Consider the following 20810-nt stretch of genomic DNA (forward strand, 5'->3'; position numbering starts at 1 on the left):
GGGAGCCTGGGAAGAGTAGAGAGAGCTTCTAGCGAGGCTGAGATGTAGGGATGTTGCTTTGCCAGCTTTGGCAGTAAAGCCAACTGAAGACATTCCCACCCATCCTGTCCCCATCCCTGTCCCCTTGTGCTGTCGCCCCCTGCCCCCCGAGTTGAGGCAATGTAAACGAGCTGCTAACAAGATTGAGGTTTAAAACAGCCCTTCAGAAGAAACCAGAAGCTTGGTTGCGCTCGTTGGTTTTTAACCCAGCTCATTTCACAATACAAGTGTACCAGAGCCACCGGGAGCAGCAAACCGTGGCTGGAGGCCAGGAATGAGCAATTAGGGCAAGGCTGGGGAGAAAACTTCCTATGCTGGCGTAGGAGGGAGCAGGAGAGCCGGAGGATGTGGAGTCATGCCGGGGTGCCTGCCTTGGCACACAGTGCATGTCTGTGCCACCTCCGCACAGTAACACCAGCTCACAGAGCTGTGGGTGAGCTCTGCCTCCGCAGCGGCTTGCCCAGCTGCTGGCTCCAGCAGGCCTTGGTCAGCACATGGCTTCCCGCCCAAGCCTTTGCCCAGGCTCTGAGGCAGGCTGTCCAGTCCTCCTGGATCAGAGCCTGGTCATTCAAGGTGCATCCCTGTCGTCTGCCCTCCGAGGCACCTCTGGAGGTCACATACACATGCCAGGGCAGCATGACAGGGGGCTCCATGACCTGGCAAATCCTGAAGACAGAAGGAAAAGGCTTCGCCAGAACATGTTTAGGAGTTCTCTATGCAGCCATAAAGCAGTTAGTTAGAGGGACAAAAACAGCAGGAGCTGGATGAAAATCAGCTCTCAGATTTACTGATTAAGCTGAAGAAGAGACTGGGATTTTGCTCTTTTATGAGGCTCTTGTAACTGCTGAACTACGTCAGTAAAATCAGCTTTAACCATGTGCTGTCTTTTCACACAGATTTCACATCTTAGCAAGTTTATCAGTAAACAAACGCAGTGGCACTACTTAATACCCTGAGTGCTAACTTGCCAGGGGGTCAGAGCCACTGCAGAGGAACTAAGCTTCTCCTGCCCAGCGTATTCCCAGGGGATGAAAACCCAGTGGGTATCCCCAGTAACAGCCCACCTGCAGACCTGGGATACTTCCACTCCCTGCACTTTGCCACCAAATATGTATTTCTTTACTTTAAGAAATAAAGAAGGTACTTGCATTTCTGAGGTGACCCTCATGGCGTGAATGCAAGAATACGTCATGTGGTGTTGAAGGAATCAAGTCACAGCAGAGGAGGGAAATTAAACCAGGCTTTTGCTGCTTCCACATAGAACCAATCACTGGATCAAGTTGTTTCCTCCCCACGTAGGGTTTTCTTCCATGGGTGAGTCAGGCCTAATTCACATGGAGTCTCTCATATGGTACCGATACGATATGAAAGAGAAAATAGACAGGAGGGTCCACATTGCACATCTGGCGGGTCAAACTCTGCAAGCCCTGTTTGGCTTCCCATATTCTCCTGCTTCTCAGGGACTGCTGGGGACTTTGCAAGTCCTGATGTGTTGCTGTGGCCAAGACAGCTCCATGCACAACGTTGCTGCTTACTGGTTGCAGGCAGTGGCTCCTGCTGATGTGTTTGACCTGCTCTTCTGGCTGGCTGTGGCTTGGTGAGCCACATTGCCTGCTCTGCCAGCCTGTGTTGGCTACAGCTTGCCATAGAAGTAGCAGCAACTGCAGCTGAGAGAGGGGAAGAGGACAGAGGGCAGAGGAAACTTCATGGAGAAATGCCCACCTTAGCTAGGACGGGCTGTGCTGTTCGTCAGGGAGGCTGTGAACTGTGACCAGTTCTTGGGGTCGACAGTGGAGGTGACAGTAGAGCATGTAACTCTGAGAGCGTGGTTGTCCATTCAGAAGCATGTGGCCACCACTGCCATGAAACAGGTCCAGCTACGAATGGCCAGCGCCGGCCAGCTTCATCTGTGCAGGCTGGCTGCTGGACAGGTGAGTAATGGTTGTGTACTCTGCTGCTACCACATGTTGTAAGAGTCACTGGTCATCAGCAGTAGTGGTTACCGATGGTTAGGACTGCACGGGAGCACTGCAGGGCGTCCCCACTTCTCTTAGCTGCACTCCACACTGTCCCTCAGTGGTCACCTATAGAAACAGCAATTTTTGAACTGTGTTCTAGCATAAGTTTAACAAGGCAAAATGAGCTCGATCTGGAGACATGCAGGCTGCTTGAAACTTTTCAGGAATTCTCATCTGTTTTCTTTTATGTAAAAACCTCGTTTGCCAGCATAGGTAATACAGACATCAGTGATATCAGCAGTCGTCTTCTTCTCCTTGGAAGCTCTTCTCCTCTGTTATCATGGCTAACGTATCATTTTATGGGATATTGGGATTGCAGATTGATGCTATTTAAGTACCGCTGCTGGATAAGAGTGGTGCATGCACCAATGAAGGGTAGGTGATGGGCACCGACTGGAAGCTTTACTCTGCCGAGCAGCAGCTGCAAAGGTAAAGGAGAGCAGAGGTTCAGGGACCTGCAAGACCACATGAGCTGCCCATCAGACATGCTGGCTTCAGTTGTAGTAGTCAGAAACATGTTATTCATGTCTTCTGTGTAATTTGCTTGCATGTCTAAATGTCCGATACAACAGCACGTGTCAGGCCACTGCAGGTGACTGAATGGCAGCATTTGGTCGCTCTGCTTTGGTCGTATGAACTCTCAGCATCATCATCTCATTAATTCTCAGGTCTCGGCTTGGGTGAGCACAGGGACCTGCAGGCCTGGGCAGGTCACTTGTCTATGGGCAAGGCTTGCCATACGTTGTACAAACAACCCTGCCACAGGGCCAGTGGGAGGAAAAGAAACTTTATTAGGAAGGAAAACATGATTTTTATTGTTCCGAAAGAACAGTTGGTGGTGAAAGTGCCAACAGTGCGATAACATGTACAAGTTTGTGAAGCGTGCAAATGGACATGGTGACAAGCTGTGCCAAGGGTACGGGGGACTTTAGCCACAGAGCTGCAGAAGCGCCTCACACAGCAGCAAATAGCCCTTTCTGTTCGACGTGCTGGCCGGCTGGGTGTGGAGCACCGTGGCAGCAGGCTGGTGCTTAGTCACAAAGATTTTGGGTCCTGCCAATGCTCTTTTTGCAAAGGCAGAAGAAGCGGAGTGACAGGGGTGGGCTGCAGCTCCCGGAGCCCATGACGGCTGGTGCAGGATCAGGCACAGAGCACCTCGCTGGGGGATGGTGAGGAGGAAGAAGGGTGCAGTGATTGCCTCTCAGAGGCACTTGCTACAGCCATATTTGCCTGTGTGATTTTCCATCAGATGCTGCTACATCTCCACGTCCACTTCTGTTGCCTGCTCTGGCTGAGCCAGGCTGCACTCAGCTGTCACAAGGCCTTCTCCAGCCCCATTGCAGATCAAACCGATCCCCTTCTCCACCAGTCACTTGCTGTGATGCCCTCTTCCTGGTCTCAGTCCTCTTGTATCTCCTCTTTACCATTCCCTTTCCTTGTCTCAGGTACGCAGCCAGCTCCTGAACCACAGTCCACTTTGAGGTGGGGTCTGTGACCTCCCAGGTCCCTCCTCCTTGGCTCTTTCCTTTTGCCTCGAGCTGCAGCCTGCTGGCCCGAGGTCGATGCTGCCGCTCCTCCAGGGCTGACTGTGCCAGCATCCCCCCTGTGAAGCAAGAGAAGTAACAAGCTGCTGTTCATTGCTTGGTTTCCACAGTAACAAAGATGGCTTTTTTTTTTCCCCTCCAAAAACACCCCTCCCCCCCAGTTTTCAGCTGTTATCTCCACCACTTCTCACGCGTTTCTGAAGACCCCAGAGATGGTAAGTCTATCCCTAGTTTCCCTCTTGAGCTCTTTTGTGTGCTGATGCATGAAAGCAGGTTCCCAGGGCTGGTGGTACACGCCTTTGCTGACCTGCTGCTGCGCTGCAATCTCTCTTTTACAAGGGACGCTGCATGGGGCCAGTTATCTAATTAACTGCTCATGTGTGCTTGGGAGGGTTCAGGGTGCGCTGGTGCAGCCTGGCTAGTGATTGCATTACCGGCTCTGCAGGTAGTGCCCTCCCTCCCTTTTTTGGATTACATGACAAAGAAACTGCACATTGACAAAGCCTAAAGGAATTTAGCAAGAGCCTTGCTGTGCAAGGCACAGCACCCAGAAAGGTGCTTCCTGCTATCTCGCAGAGCTGGAAAAACACGCACTCATGTGCTGGGACGAGGGAGAAGGAAGTCCTGCCGCACAGTTTGAGAGGCCTCAGCAAGCATTTCATTATCCCACTTTACATCTTCAGCTCATGGCTTGTTGCATCCATAAAACTGTATTGCCTTCAGGCTCAGACATTTCACAGAGGTGAGAAAGGGTCCACAGCTCTGTGCTTCGTAATTTAGGCTTTGCATAAATAATTTTGTTGCAGTCTGCTACACTGACTTCAGAAGGCTCAAGAAGGCTCAAAACCAGAGCTGAATTCATCCAGGTTAAGGCATACACTTTCTGTAGCCAGCGGCACATGGAGGAGAGACATGACCGGCATCGTGGTTGACCACCCTAGGCACTGCAGCCAGGAAGTCCATCGATAGCTGGGTGACCCACCAGCAGCCTTTGTCATGAGACATAAGCAGGGCACAAACTCGCAGGCTCAGCTCCCACAGCTCTGCGCTGCCACTCCCCATTGCTGCTACATGACTCACAGGCAGTTCAAAACCTTCCCTGATAAAGGTTTTGCAGAAACAAATACAGCAAACAAGAAGTAATAGAATAATAAAAAAAAAACCTTCAAGGAGAGCCAATATAAAGATTTCCTAACTTTTATTAATCAAAAGGGACAGCGTGATGGGGTAAAAATTGGCACTGATTTTCTGTGTGAATCACTGCATTTCCAGTATAACATGTCCTCCTGAACGAAGCCTGCAAGTCTCAGTTCTCATCAAATGCCTTTGCTGGAGCTGAACGCATGGTCCTTAAGGGTGCAGAGCTAAATGGAGAGCTGTGCTTGGAGGGTGGCCAGCTAAATAGGGGAAAGGGCAGCCACAGCCCTGGGCATGCTGACCAGGAGAAAAACTGGGGAGAAAGAGGCATATTTTGCCAACTGCACTCACAGTTATTTAGCCTGCAGCTGTAGCCAGGGAGAGAGTGAGCAGTATGTAGGGTGAATGCAAGCTCACATCCACTCAAGGTAACTCATTTTCTCATTACTGAGAAATGTAATGCACACGCTGACAGTGCCCTGCAGGCAAATGCAGCACTGGTTTTGGGTCTCCCCACCAGGGCTGCTTGCTGCAAGGCCAAGCGTCTCCAGGGGCTGGCAGCAGGAATTAGGGTCTTGGTTTTGGGTCTGGCCCCTGGATTGCTAGCACACGCAGGGTAGGACTAACTACTTGTCATCTCAGCACCCTTTAGCCTATGATGTCTGTTGTGGGTGCCTTGTGCCAAAACTCTGTCCCTCTCCTGGTACTGTGGAAAGCTGCCTGGACATGGAGTGGCTGTCTGCGACCAGCTTGTCAGCCTCAAGTCATCTGAATGTGGCACAGCTTAGCTCCCTTAAACAGTCACTCCAACCCCAGAAGCTGAGAAGGTCCAGGGAAAACCCAGCTCCACCTCCAGTCCTGGGCAGGGGTGACAGGTAAAATGAGTGCCTGTGCAAGGTAGGTTGGGATTGCAAGGACCTGGGCATGCAGAGAGGTGACATCTGGTCAGTGGCTGCAGCGTGGCTGAGGCCAGCATGGCATCAGGGAGGTGGCACAAGACTGAGAGTAGACCCGTGTGACCAGCAGCCACGCCACTGCAACACTGGAGTGCAGATGCACGCACACAAAGTGCATCTGCAGTGGAGCTTACTCTGATGGGACATATTGCTCCTGATGCAGTGCAGTCCAGCCGCTGTCCCAGGAGGGATGGGTACCACTGGGGCCAAGAGGTGTAGGCACCAGCTCCCACTGCCCTGTGCAGCTTTGACAATGCCGGCACCCATCTTCAGGCTGCTTCTCTTCCCTTCTCCCTGTGGTTTTTCTCCATGGCAAGTTCTCAACCTATCCGTCTCCAAAGCAGGGCTTTTGGTCCCACACACTGATTCCTTTTTTCCCAGCCTGACCCCTTCTCCAGCAACAGCTGAAGTTGCAAGAGAGCAAAAGCAGGGTCTTGCAGGCCAGCAGCAAACTTGCTTTTATCATCCCTGCAATGCTACCATCGGCTCGAGTTGCTTCAAAATTTAGGCTCTGCTGACCTCTAGGGGACTGCGACAAACCCAAAAGCATAAAGGCTTCAAAGCTCATGGCATGCTACAGCCCTTCACACGCTCTTAAGGAGCCCTGTCGTGGGTATAATATAGCCAACACCCACTTCTGGGCCCTTTAGCACTACTAGAGGCTGTAAATAAAAACCTGGCTCCAACACTGCCTCTTCCATCGCACCATTATAGCAGCAATACCTTAAGAAAAGTGTACAAGCAAGGTAAATTTGTTGTGCAGAGATATTACCTGCTATCAGACTGCCCCATATAATCGCTGCTTTTATTTCAGTGTGGAGAAGCACTTCGGAGCTTGAGAGCTTGTGGCTTTCATCCCCTTCTCTATCAGTTTGTCTAATAAAAGGTATAAAAACCTTGCCTTGGTGTCACAACTACAGCACTACTCAGTGAAAAGCATGGATGCATACACCTAGGTATTGGAAATAAATGTGCTTTTTTATGGCATTTCATCACTCGCTAAACAAGTGGTGGAAGCAAGAACCTTGTCACAGAGAAGAAGGAACACAAAGACTTGTAGAAAGAAAGTGTAAAATTTGGTGTGCTCCTTAAAACAGCACATGGAGCTGCTGAGGGGGTAACTGCATTTCCCAGCTGACTCTGCCCGAGGACAGCTGTGGTAGGAGACAAAGCCTTAGGCAGGAGCCTACAGAGGCAACACAAACTGCACACCTCTAATGGATCTGTTCTCCTTGATACAAAGCCAAAACCTATCATAGCCCTGGAATATCCCGATTTCTTGACGTGGGGAAGGCATGACATAATTCTGGAGAGCTGGAGCGTGGACAGACCCGGACTGAGGCAAAAGCTATGTACACGGCAGAGTGCTCCCAGCTGCAGCCACCACCTTGTGTGGGAGCTCCCCACCACAGCAGGGCAGCTTGTTGTCCCTGGGCTGATGTCCATATTAGCAGAGAGCTGCTATCTAAACTGTTTTAAGTTCACTCGACCTTCTGACGCAGGAAGAAGTCCATCCAGCAGACCTGAGCGGGCAGTGGGCTCCAAGTAGCTGAACACATGCTGGGACCGTCACCTCTTCCACAAGAGCGACTGTATCTGTAGCCAGAGCCTAATTGTCACGGTGGCTTCCACCATACGCAAAGGTCTCTCAAGAGGTTGTGGGGCTTGTATTGCCGGGACTGTGCACGAACACTAGGGAGTCAGTCCTGGCAGGCACTCCACCAGCCGCAGGAATGGCTTTGCAGACAACGCTGAGGGCTCTGGACACACCACAGGGCATGTAATTGGCACACTCCCTACTCAGCGCTCGTGCCCTGGGAAGTGCCAAAAATACAAGGCAAGTGCTAAGTTAAAGCACTTGCTCTTCCACAGGCTGGAAGATGTTCTTCAACCCACAGACAGAGGCTCATGACGAAAGGTAATGACTGACAGCATTCCTTCAACTGAAACAGGATGAGAAGATGTCAAAGCAGCAATTAAAAGTGCAGTGTTTAAAGAAAAGAGACAAATGAGTTGAACAGAACCACCAATATTCATTTCAGCATCGTTACATGTCTCTTAATTAGAACAGATGTCTCCCTAATCTGTGCAAAACAGAAAAGGACCCTGGAGGTCTGAAATACTGGCTCATCCACAAATATTACCACCAATTCCCATCTTCTGACAGCAAATCCACCACCTCAGACTGCGCCGGACCAAACCACCCGGCAGTTCTGGGTCCTGTCCTGCAAAGCAGGGCTTACTCTGCAGTGCCCAAAGCTCAGATGAAATAATTTTCTCCTCCTTACACCTGCAAACACCGTGTTTATCCCACCACGCACCAATAGTGCCCAGGAAATGCAAGCCTCTCATTCCCTTTGCCGCACGCATTGTAGCTACGCTTTAGCCCCTCAAAATCCCCGTTCAGTTGATTTTGCTCACAGAGAAAAGACTCCATCAGTCATCAGAGTTTGGTAAGCTCTTTAATGGCAAGCTCATGGTGTAACGACACTGCTGGATTTGATGCCTCGGTGGTGGGAGAGGAAGGAGGATCAGAAGAAAGGCAGGGCTCCACTGAAGGCTTACACCTTTTAAAGCGTTGAACAGAAGAGCAACATCTTTTGGCGACCCGTTTCACAGCTTTGTAGTCCCAAAGACAGAAAGATCTTCCAGCCAGAAAAATGGTGGAAAGCACACCAAAGACAGCCTTTGCATGGTGTGGCGCAACATGATTTCTGCTTGACGTGTTGAGTCTGACTGGTCCCTGCATTAGTAAAGGAAAACTTGACAACAAAAAAAAATTGCATTGACTGAAATCCAGAGCTGACGTTTCCACCACCACCCCCAAAGATGAAAGCAGACATCCTTTACATGCAGTGTTACCGCAGATCTTTGCCTACATGAGCAACAGCATGTCGGTACAGAAAGGGAATTTCAAAGTTCAATGTATTTTACATGAAACCGGTGAGCTTTACTGTAGTCAGCAGTAACTATTTCAAAGAAGCTTTTTTCTGCAGACAAATGAACGCCCTTTTTGTTAATCTGTATATTTGTTTATGACCAAGCTCGTACTGACAGTGCAGTGCTACGCAACTCTGTAGAAACTGGGGTTTGCAATAATGCAGATGTGCCTTTAGGGACTGTCTTTCTTTAAAAAAAAATCAGCAATGAGAAAAAAGTCAAACATAGAGCACGTAAATGATAATTTGGCTCACTGAACGGGTGGTAGTGGGTAAGTGAAGAGCTTTCCTTTGTACACCTGCCACAGATATCAGATACCAACAACGCAACTAAGTCTCAGAAGTCCCATAAAAACCTGAGGTGGCAGGGTCTGCCCTCAGAGTCTTTCCTATCAGAGGTAAGGACCAAATTTAAGGAATCTCTTTATTTTACTATCTGCCTTGGAAGTGACATCCCTGAGCCTTCAGCTCCGTGGTGACTCTGCAGGGACCACCTCAAGCCCAGCCTGTTACAGGGTCCAAGAGCCGCTGCCCTGAGTCACTCCTGCCTGGCTGTCACGTGAAGGCTTCCCAGCTGCAGCTGGCTGCAGAGACAGGCTGCGGGGGAGGAGGGGAGGTCCTGCCAGAATTAAACAGATAAAACAGAGTGTTTCCCTCTGCTCAGTGATTTACAGAAAGGGGCATCCATCTAGAGCCCCTGAAAGGATCCTTCCCAATTTCCCATGTCCTGTGGCCAGACCGAAACCAGCCAGTGCTGAGAAAGAGACCTGCAGGCTGGGCCAGGCTACCCAGCGACCGGCAGCCAGAGAGCTCTCATTTTCTGGATGCCCAGCCGGGAAAGCCTCAATGGGTCATGATTTTCACAGACTGGATTATTTAGCTAGGCATCGCTCCCTGTGAAAAGATCTTGCGTTTGGCACCTAAAATGACTGCTCTCTTCTGCATAACCGCTGTCCGGCATGGACCACTCATGGATCCTCAAGGGATAACACCTCTCCTGTGCTACCTCATCCCCCTGTGAGAAGGTGCTGCCTGTGCAGAAAGGGCAGGGTGGCTCAGTAACACACACTGCGCTGAACTGCAGCTCTCACAGATGCACCTGGCTCCAGGCTGGGGGAGATAGGTGTAGGTGTTTCTCTCCCCGTTCCTCCACTTCCCCTCTTCTGGGAGTGGGCATGTCTGAGAACAGCGTGGCAAGGCTGGACACAGGGTAAGGATGGAAACAAGATAAGGATGGATGAAGTGGTAACCTCGCCTCCTGCCACAGCTAAAGCTGACTGTGAGTAAAATAGCCATGGACTTCAGCCCTGGGTCCCTGTGAAAGATCAGGAAACATGTTGAAAGAGGCTGGGAATCTGTCCTGTATGGCAGCTTTCCAAAGCAACATCCATAATGTTATTCCAGTCACTTTCACTGTCACAGTCTCATGTCCCACCTTGCAGAGGGGGAAAGGGCAGTTACCTACTAAGCAATGCTGTAGCAGAAACTCCTCCCTGCTGCCCCCAGCCACCATCTCACACAGCACACCTTACATGGGACACAGCGCCAAGACGCAGCAGCTAGCGTGCAGGTCACTGATGCAGGAAAACTAGCTCTGGCTATTCCCATCAAAAGTGGCATTCTTACGAGCGTGCGACTTTCAAAGGCACAGCACTATGCACAGAGGGAAACTGCCTGGAAAACAGCCCAGAGCAGGGCAGGAGGTGGAGCTGAAGTCTGGTAGGGTTCAGGTCATGATGCTCACGGGTGTGTTATTCCCGTTTCTGCGAGGAAAGAGTCTGCCAATTTTTTCTCTCATGAGCAAGTCCTTTTAAGAGATGTTACTGTGCACCTAATAAAGCAGCTTCCTGCCGACTGCTGCTCCTACCTACTCACACAGTATCATAAACAATAATGTTGGGGAAGAGAGGAGGAGAAGGCTTTTTAGTTTGCCTTTTCTCCATCCCTTCCTCTCTCAACCATCTCAATGCATTCATCAAGCAGGACACTAATGGAAAAACATGACCGAGCTCAAGGCCCCAGTAATGTCCAGAGCAGCTTTTTTATAAACTGCGTAAGTTCAATAAGCAGATACTTGGCAGGATGGTTTGGGCTGTCTCAGAAATCCCAGCATCTCTCTGAAAGGGGCCTTTCTCACTCTTGCCCCTGCTACCCAAACCAGTTGTTACATTTCGGAAATCTGCCCTTCCCTCTGGCATCCCACATATTTCTCATCCCCCAAGCAGCCCTCTGCTCATTGCATTCATGCAACTCATATTCAGAAGCGCCAGTTCTGCAAGAGGATCTGCTCTGGTATGTTTATATTTAGCTAGAGCATGAAATGCCTATGAAAAAAGGGCGAGGGAAAAGGGAGACTCTTCTGTGTCCTTTCACTAATGGTTTGCTTTGAGGATAGGAAATGATGATGCATACCTCTTTTCACCCACAGATCTAAAAGCACTTTATACACTGGTGGGCAAATATTACTAATGGCCCCTTTTACAAAAGGCTTAAGGTGGGACTTTCAAAGGAGTTACCCTGCTCCCACTGAATTTCATGGAGGCCTGGATGCGTAACTGGAAGCCTGCCTTGAATTCCCAGCCGCTGAGATCCACCCAAAGCTCAGGGCAAGGCAATGGCAGAGCTCTGAGCCCACATCTTCTCACCGAGTCCCCAGGCTTGCAAGCATTTATGCATGTGTTCGCAAATCTTGTGTCTCAGTCTGGCAGCCTTGCCTGTGGGTCATGCTACCCCTGGTTAATTACTTAATGGCTACTAGCCTCAATATGTGGTGGGAGTGAGGGAAAAATAAAATACAAATAAAATAGAAAAATACTTTGTAATACAACTAAACCAGTTCCGCATCTCTTGCATCGTTTGGTAAGTATGGAACAAGTAACACAGTAATACAGAAATGTATTTGGTCAAAGTAAGCAATCAGTATTTTTTGATAAAATACGTTCTATATTAATGCTCATTCACATTTAATACACAAGTAAATTAAATTTTCTATGTATAAAATTCCAGTTTATTCTCAGTGCTGCCTGGTCATGCTTCAGTTCAGCAGCAGGGCTCAACACATTCGGCTCCCAGCAAAGTGAGAGGGGACAAGAGCACTCAGCTCTCTGCAGGACCAAGCCTCAGACATCCCCTGGAGCGCCCAGTCCTGCAGGTCCCGTTTGAACAAAATCTCGCTGGCTTCAGTGGGAATTTTGCAGGGGTGAGCGCTGCAGAAGGGCCCCCCGGCTGTCCAGCACTTGCAGTCTGGTGTGGAAGTCACCCAAATGGCATATGGCATTCCGAAAAAAAAGTGAGTTAGTGAATGCAGAAAATAATATATCTACATAATTTACAGCGTTATGTTTGCTTGCAACCATATGAATGCTCAACCGCTCATTAACAATTCAATCAATACGCAGGGTAAGGTAGCAGAGTGCAGTACATATTACAACCTCCTGTATGCAATTACAAGCACTGGATCTTAGTCCTTCCTCATTTCATGAATTCCTGCCTATCCCACTGCCACCCAGAGCCCAATTCTCCATTGAGCCTTGTGGAGTCAATCCTTCACAGCACTTAGGCTGGTTCAGATTGCGCCTGCACCTCCGCCGCAGGCCCCTAACACTGTGCAAAGGGTGCAAGGCACCTTCGCCTGCGGGTCCTCAGCTACCACCCACATCCACCTCTGCACCCTCCCCTCTGTTGTGCCGGCACTCATCTGTGCAGCCACGCGCTGAACCAGATGGCGGGACTGATGTGGCTGGAAAACTGCCTGTCTGTAAAAAGGCAGGGGGTTATTTCCCAGCCAGACCAACCCCGCAGCCCAGCTCATGATGCAGCCGTGCCCAGGGCTTGTGCAGGTGTGCGTGTGGGTGCGTGCACGTGCGTGCCGGTGCCAGCCACCTGCACCTAAGCAAAACGGGTGCAAGTGGCTAGCAAACCTGAACGGCAGGACTTTGCCCCCAGTTTGCGCTACTGTAAATTATGTCTTGCATTATGTTACAGCAGAGGAAAGTCAGCCCCAGAAGATCTACTTGTATGAGCTGTAACCAAAGGATTGGATGCTAAAAAGAGAAAGGTTCTCGTGAAGCAAGGCTCTGTTTAAGGTTATGGCATCTGTTTTAGCTGGAGAGGAAAGAAAAACTTGGGGACTTAAAGCAGGGATGGAAACCACTGGTCTTACACTTTATTTTAGTAAGCAAAAAGCCTATTGCTGCTGTACAGTGTTATACAATGAACTGCCACGGTTCTCACGTCACTAGTCCATAGAAAATGTGCTGCGACTACCATGTTTATGCCTGCATGCTGAAAGAATGTACAAAGTTGCATTAAGCTCTGTTTCTCTTCCACTTTTTTTTAATATTCTTAAACTCCAACTTTTACAGTGTTGCAGACACTCCTGTGCCTACTCAGGTACCACACACCATCCCAGTTATGGAAGGTCTTTGCCCCAGACTGGAAAAATCAAGTGCTATGCACCTCTCAAGCCATCATCAGAAATGTAAACCACCAAGAAAATTTGCTCTCTTAAGTAACCTTGGGAAAAAAGTCTTTAAAAAATCTATTGAAAAGGAGACACCGCTAAACAGGGTTTTCAAAATGGTACGAGTTGTTTCTAGGAGTTGTCCAAGCATTTTCTCTTCGCTCACTTTTTGTTTTTATAAAGCTAATTCTGTATAAAAGGGCTTTTGAAGCGTGTGACCTTCATTTCACGATTTCTAAAAAATTGGAAAAAAGGAGTAAATTTAGAAACATTTTGCTCGATTGTGGAAAACAGATGTATTACAACAGAATCCCCTTTGCTTCTTATATTTTCAGTACAAAAGGCAAGTAAATAAAGAGACCCTGCCTCTTCACAGTCTGGCACTCATCCGAGTCACTTAAATCTACGCAAAATAGGTATAAAATACGAGGGGTCATCTTCTCCTTTATACCAAGACCCCACCAAACCCCTCTGGGGAGCAAGTCCCCAGCTAAGTAAAACCTTACTAGTTTTATATCAGCCACAGTAGTAGTATTTTAGCTCCCCTCCAACGAGGTGTAAATGCCCGGGCTAGCTCAAAGGCCCAGGGAGAGGAACAGGTCCAGCATAATTTTAAGAGCCAGGTGCTGGTTTATACCCTTATGGCTTCAAAGCTAAGTTGCACTTCAATTCACGATGCCACGAGGTTTGAGTAGTAATTTGGCAGTGTATTAAAAACAGTGAAGCTTAAAGTTGGTTGTCACACAGAAGTGGGATAGGCGATGGCTATTTTTTAATTGATTTGTAGGAAAGCAGCATTTGGATCACATTGGTGTCGGAGTACCAGGGTTGGTTATAACATGTACTGCTGATACTAATTACTCCCAGTTATTAATCCAGCACTTGTAAACTCAGGTGTCAGTAAAACGACATTAATATGTCTGACACCAATACTCCTCTGGATTTCCTGCTTCCCATTATTTTTGTTAAGCCTTCATGTGCACTTCTGCAGTACCAACCACTACTAAACTAATGTTTTTCAGGAGAAATCTCTCCAAGTTTGGTACTTTGTCAAAAACCATAGCTGTTGAACTAAAAAGAAAAGCGCAGGTCACGTTTGCTCTCTGCGCTGGTTTCCTCGGAAAGGTCACCGGTGAGGACTCGGCACTCTCGCCACATGCTTCCTACATTCACGGTACTCTACATTCATGTCAGCGAACGCTACTCTTGAACACAAATCGAAGAAACAAGTCAGCAACAAAACTACTTCTAGACTGATAACGGCAGAATGCTACCAAGACAACTCCATAGAAAACCCACTGAAGCAGGAGCAAAATTCAGGTCACTTCTTAGCAAAGCTCATCACAGATTATTAGTATTAATTTTTTTTTTTAACCATTTTGTAAAACTTTTATCCTGGGAGCCAGATATCCCCATGTGATGCGCTAATTCGAACAGGCTAATGTGGGACCACCTGACCCCACCTGGTACCAAAGGCTTCCGAATTTTTTAGCTTCTCAGAAAATCACTGCTGACTGACACCCATCTGTTGATGATCAGCTTCTGGTTCCTCTTCTTCCACATCTGCGTTATATTCTTCAAATGCATCATCATCAACATCTGGAAGCCCAAGTAACTACAAAGAAGAGAAAATACCGTGTAATAGCGAATTACCCGCTCGTGCAGCTTCGCTGCAAATCTTCACACAATACCTAGGTGCCACTTCTTGAAAACCTCAAACCCTGGAATAACAGTATTGCATAACGAACTCGGCTCTCTTCCTCTCCCTCCTGTGACAGAGAAAGATTTGAAAATGCATCCTCACACCAAATTAACTGCTCGGAGACCGGAAGATAAATAAAACCAAAGCAAAGCACTTGCAAAAAGCTTCGCATTCTTCCCTGAGGTCATACCATGAATTGCTGAGTGTTTAGACTTGGCAGTGGTTTAACTTCAGAAAGAACCATGATAATACTGTAGCAGTAGTTATCTCGGTTTAAGATTGTGTTCGGCAACCCTACAAAAGCCAAAGAAGAAAGCATCCTCATGCAGAACAGGCTAGTATGGAGTAGGCAAGGAGTCCCTAAAAACCTAAAGATCCCACCACGTTAAGTGCTTCTCTTTTACCCTTCACTCCGTCGCACCAGATGAAGCCTTGCACGCTGGGTGAAGCCCTCGCAGTGAGAAATACTGTGTGTTCAACTCAAAATTGCCCGAGTCCCTTTAAATTTCTGCAAATTAGATTTGGGCTTGTGAAGAACGGCCAGCCCATTTCCTTGTACAATGTCTGGATGCTTCCACCTGATGGCTCCGATCACTGCAACGGCACTTGTTTGCTACAGGAAAAGGAGCAAACAGAGACGTTTGAACTTTTCCCCTTTCTTCCAAAAGGTTGCCAAGCCAACAGAAGTCAGGAAGACAGATAAACCAAATAATAGTCAAAATAATGCATCTGTTGTGGAAAACTCATATTAGAGTCCTACACTTGCAGCTATTAATATCCACAAAGCAAAATCACATGCCAGGCATTATTGAGAATACCATGTATTTAGCTTGCCAGGGCTGGAAGAGCAGCACAGATGCATGCAACACTCTGTTTGGAGAGTGACGCAGCTGTTAGCTCTCAAAAGAGGCAAAACCCAGAAAAATCGGGAGGAGAACGACACTCGCTAGGTGGTAGCATGAAAATGAGAAGGCTATGACAAGGCAGATTTTTAGGGACCTAAACTAATTTGGTCTGTGATCAACATTCAAAATTATTCAGTGGGTACAAAGACAATGTACAGAATTAGCCTCTGGGTCCAATAAAGCTTGTATTCCTCACTGCCACTGGGAGAAAAACAGCTTTTTAGTTGCAGGGTTTCTTCAGGAGGGAAATGGAAGGAGAACTTACTGACTAAACCCCCTCCTTCGCATTTTAAAAATACTTACGGAGAGACCCCCAGCTGAAAATGTTCTTGTTTTCTGAACAGAACAAAGAGTAAATATTCCTATGCATACATATTTTTCAAATCAATTGCTTAACTGAACATGAAACTACTTGGTTCATTTTCAGGATGCGGGGGTTTTGTTTCATGTTGAAGCTAAAATTAAAATACTCAGTTTTTAAAATGCAAAAGTAAGGCCTCTAGACTTTCTTATCCACCAGTATTATTTTCGCTAAACTGATTTGGTGTATTCAAATTAAATGTGAGTGTTGTACTGCTCTGTTTATATCACCTGGCAGAAAGAGCTTTGATCACATTTTTTTTGCCCAGCTCTGGTTATAATTCCTCCTTGATTTGTGGGGAAATGAGCCACGTGAGTCTTCATTTCATGGGATACTGTAAGCCTTTCCTGTGCAAAATTAACACAGAAAACACAACATACACCACGAGAACTGCAAAGACACGCACGATCCCAAAGGATGGGGAGCACATTTTGCCCTTGGGAAACCCAGCTCTCCTCTCGAAGGATGGGGAGCACATCCTGCTTTTCACACATCCACTCTCCCTTTGCCCTTGGGAAACCCAGCTCTCCTCTCCCTGGCACAGCGTAAATCAAAGAGTGATGCTGCTGACATAAACGGTTTTACGGAGCGTAGGAAGGATGGGGATGGGATGGGATGGAATGGGATGGGATGGGATGGGATGGGATGGGATGGGATGGGATGGGATGTTCCTCCAAAAGAGGCGCAGTTTTTCTCTCACGGACACTTTAGGATATTCCAAGGCACCGAGGACCTTGACCATGCAGGTCCTGCTTTTAGGGGTCGCATCTCGTCACTTCCCCCAGGACTACGGTCCCTCACCGCTGTTAACCCCTTACTGCTCTCTGGACTGCAATGACAAATCAGCCCACGCCTTGACCCCAAGGAGGGAGGATCAGGGTCCAAAGTGCAGGGAGCTCTACAAACATTGGGTCAAAGCAGAAGGAGGGTGTATAAAAGATGAGGACAAAATAAGATGATGAAGGTGGCCTGAGTTGACCCTAGACCGACTCTCACCTTGTCTTCTTTCAAAGACACGAGTTTCTGCTTCTAGTCCGTATCTACTTCATATATTAAAGTATCAGCTATGTGCCAGACTTGAAAGCACTTTAATGGAGAGCGAAAACAAGGAGGAAAGAGGTAAAACAGGAAAGGGGTGTAGAAGGAGAGAGCTGATCCATTAACCAAACAGCCAAGGGGAGCAAAACTGCCAGGTGGGGACGTGTGGGGAGGAGGAGGACAGGAGGGTGGGGAGGAGGGAGGGACGACAACAACCAGCAGCAGCACCGCCTGAACTACATCTGTTTATTCCTGCTGGCCAAACGACCCATCTGGAGGTAAAGGAGAGGTCACTGGGACATGTATGAATTCAATGAATATGGGATAAATGGCTTTTACACTGCAGAATCCCCAGTTCAGATGTAAGCTTTTTAGGTTGAAGGTGAGCTCAATGCGGGAGCCCTGGAATTTGCTGCTGAATTGTACGACTCATCTTTTGGTTCTCTGCAAACTCTGCCAGTTGGTATGATGTCCCTCAGGCATTTTTTATTTTTTGTCTTTCTTAACTCTTTCAAAGTGCCCTGATTTTATACAAATAACCTAGTAGTTTTTAAGTCACGAAAGCAGAGTGACATTGCCTCCTACCAAAAGCTGACATACAAGCACACCGAAAAATAAACCAAGTACAAGACCGAGCTTTAGCGGTCCACACAATGCTACACTAGAGATAACGTGGTTCTGTCGAACCCCGGTGTGAAGGGCTTACTCTCCAGGCAGATGTGCTTACAAGCACCAGCATGGACACCTCTGGCACCAGAGAGACAAGGGCATCGGAGGAGCTGGGATGCTCTGAGGCAAATAGTGGTATTTGAGCCCAGTGCTACTGATATCACTTCATGTACCTGCGTGGTGCCTGGCACTTTCGGATGCTCCCTGAATGAGTGGGTAATAAGGCAAATCACAGAGTTTTGTGGAAACTGACCCAGGAAGGCAGTAATGGACAGAGACAACATCCCCACCACCACCTTCACTAAAGAAACAGCTTGACCTCCTCTACAGCAGGATTTAGAGGTGTGGTTTAGCTGTCGCAGGCTGACCAACACTTTTTAAAAGCCTTGTCTAAATATCCTGCCCTGGCACTGTGTTTATGCCCATAAAACATAAGGGAGAGAAGCCCGAGAGCAGTGAGGGCTGGTGAGATGAGGCTTCATTGCCTCCTGAGCCCTGGGAAGAGCGGCGAGCGGAGGGAAATCTCTGTCTCTCACTGAGAGGGATGCTAACCGCTGGGCATCCCCGTTCTCACCACCTCCAAAACACGGGGCCCAGCAGTGTGAACAGCCAGTCCCTTCCCACGCCGCAGCCCCAGGGTAAGCCTGCAGAGACACAGCTGGGCTGTTATCACCAATGTGTGGAGCAGGGCTGAGATGAGTTACTGGGCAAAAATTGGTCCAGGAGCCTTCGGTTAAGGGAGGGCAGGTGCTCTTGCCACGCACAAGGGCATGGAGAGCTGCAGATGCACCACCGGTGTCTCCTCCTAAACACTTCCCTTCAAAGGACCCCGACAAAGACTTTCAAAACTGTCTAATAATCTTGGATGTCTGGCTGGATATACTGAAATGGAAAAGACTTTCAGAAGGTGCTTACCAAGCATATGCTAAAAACCTGGCCCCTCCTCAGTGTCTCAGGCTGAGTAGCCAGGACCATCAGACAATTCAGAAGAGCCCGGTCTGACCTTCAGCACCAGTTTCTCCTGAACTGCCATTTTTCAAACTGAAATTTGCCAGACCTGTTTCCAACAGCAGACTTGGTTGGGATAGTGGAGAAGAAATGCCCTGCAAATGCACTGTTACCGCCATGCTCACAGCAAGGTGGTTTCATTAGCAAAACAGGTCCAGCAGAGAAAGGACGGGGAACAGTGCAAAGTAATGCCAAGGAAATAATTTCCCCATACTGAGGAAAAGTAGTTTTGTTCTGGCAAAGGCCTGAGGGTGTAGAATAACTGTTTCCATACATCTACTGTAACACCCTTCACTTTTTAAAATCTATCCTACCATGCACGTGCTATTTTTAATAATTACAATAAGGGCGAAATGTCAATACATTCCTTATTAGACTTGTCTACACACAACCATACCTTGAATGATAAAACCGGTTTTGTTACGCTGATGCAAATCACTCAATACTAGGTCAAAGGAGAATCTGAGAAACTTAATCTTTGTGGTACATCCAAGAGAAAATGAAGAGGTACTTGACTACAGTCTGCAAGAGGTCTCTGACAATTGAGGACACCGCTCTTGAGCAGACAAAAGCATAATGAAATTCAATAGTTAGGAAGCAAAACTAGAAAAATGCAGATTGTAAATAAAAGTTTTTCTCAGGAGCATAACTAATGATGAGAAGAAAAAGCGCCCAGTAGTGTTGTATCCTTTAAGTCACCTGAAGACTTTACATCATGACTGGGTGTCTTTGGAAAAGAGATGCTCCAGCTCAACCACAATTTATGTGCTTGGTGGTAGGAACCATGGGGTGAAATGTGATGTATTAACGAAGGGCACAGACTAAATGAGCATAATGGTTCCCCTTGCTTTGAACCTTTTTATTCTGAAGAGTAGCTTAACTTGGTTTGACTGAAGCCAGTTTCTCAGCAACTTAAGCTATGCTGAAGTAAATGTGGTTTAAACGAAATAAGTGATCTGTACCAATTTAATTAAGTCTTTTTGAAGTCCTCTTTAGTTAAACCAATGGAAGTTTCTCCTCAAAGACACAGCTTTTCTGAGCGGGAGAAAACAGCTATGAAGATCCAAGAGCCGAATACTGTTCTGGGAAACGTATTTATATTTTTTATGTTTTCACAATTACAAGCAGCTGTACTGATGGATCAGATTTCCAGTCCTTTCTAAGAAAAGTGTGCATCTGTTCTATTTATTTCCAGTCTCTCAAAGGATTCTTTAAAACGATGCTCTTTTATGTCGACCAGCTGCAGCGGTCCACGGCAAGGCAATGCAAGGGTGTAACACAGGGAGGGCCGGTGTTTTCATATCGGCGCTCCAGGCCCTCCCTTTTGCTGTAAATACTTGGGATACATTTTCAGCCTTCTCAATTAGTCAGCCAGAAAAAGAGAGGAGGAAAAAATGGCTACATTTTCAGTTGAGTTTAAAAACGTCCATCGGTCAGCTTTCCCATAGACATCACGGGAGCACGGCTCTGGCAATGAACCTCTGCTCTGCTTTGCACCAGCCCCTTACCCAGCCCAAGGCTCTCAAAAGGAGAGGCTGTGGAAAAGGAGGATTTGGGAAAAATCAAGGACAACAGCCAGCCTAAGTCACCTCACCCTGATGCAACCCAGGCTTTGACCCAAATCTTAGTGTTCAACAAGGACAGAGAAAGCTGAATAGCAGCAAAACAGAAAAAAACACGCCCCCTCCCCACAAAAGCCAGCTTCTGCTCCAACCTCTTCTCAAGCAGTGACCAAACTGGCGTTTGCAAATACCAAGTGGCAACCATCCTAACAGCAAAATCTGGACCGCCTGGGGGAAAAAAAGCCAACCCTAAAATAAAACAAGCCACTCAGAGGAGAAACCGTATTTCCAGCTTCCCAGAGGTTTACTCTCGCTACTCAGATCCTTGCAAAACTCCCCAGTTCCAGTGCCAGGAAATAACTCTGCCACAAAGTCCCGCGGCGCTGACTCGCATCCCGTTCCTTGGAGTCAGCACTGCATCAGCAGGACGGGGGCCCCTGCGCAGCTGGGGGGCCGGCGCCACCGGCGGG

The sequence above is a fragment of the Aptenodytes forsteri genome, unplaced genomic scaffold (genome assembly GCF_000699145.1).
Source record: "Aptenodytes forsteri isolate BGI_AS27 unplaced genomic scaffold, ASM69914v1 Scaffold662, whole genome shotgun sequence".
Classification (NCBI taxonomy): Eukaryota; Metazoa; Chordata; class Aves; order Sphenisciformes; family Spheniscidae; genus Aptenodytes; species Aptenodytes forsteri.